Here is a 605-nt window from a genome sequence, read left to right on the forward strand (position 1 = left end):
ATCAAATATTTCTGAGAGGCAGTGAAATGAGATCTGAAAATTGTCCATTGAACAACGTGTTGGACAGAAAGACAAATACTGCATGATTTCACTCATACGAAGCTCTAGCGTAGTCAAAAGTAGACTCGTGGTTCCAGGGGTTGGGGGGAGGGGAGAGTGGGGAGTTCTTTAGTGGGCACAGAGTTTCAGCTGGGGACTAGGGAAAGAGTTCCCTAGATAGATGATGGAGGTACTTAATACCACTGAACTGTACACTTAGAAACGGCTAACAAGGTAAATATTCCTGTTATGTGTATTTTACCACACCTGCATACACACACAAAAGTCACCTTCTCTGTGAGGTCTTCCAGGCCACCCTTTGTAAAATGTCAAGCCCTCCACGGACTAGGAGAGAAACGGAATCAGGTGGAGGCGGAGCAGGCGCAGGGCGAGAAAGGCGGGAGCGTCCAGAGCCGCCTCCTCGAGAAGGGGAGAGGGAAGGAGCGCGGGAGGGGCGGGTTAAGCTGAGGCCAAGGGTGACACCTAGAGGTCATGTTTAAAAACTACAAAGAGTGGCCTGGAAGATAATCCCCCACCGGGCGGGGGGGGGGGGGGGGCGCCCGGGG

Source organism: Neomonachus schauinslandi, chromosome 4, assembly GCF_002201575.2.
Source record: "Neomonachus schauinslandi chromosome 4, ASM220157v2, whole genome shotgun sequence".
Classification (NCBI taxonomy): Eukaryota; Metazoa; Chordata; class Mammalia; order Carnivora; family Phocidae; genus Neomonachus; species Neomonachus schauinslandi.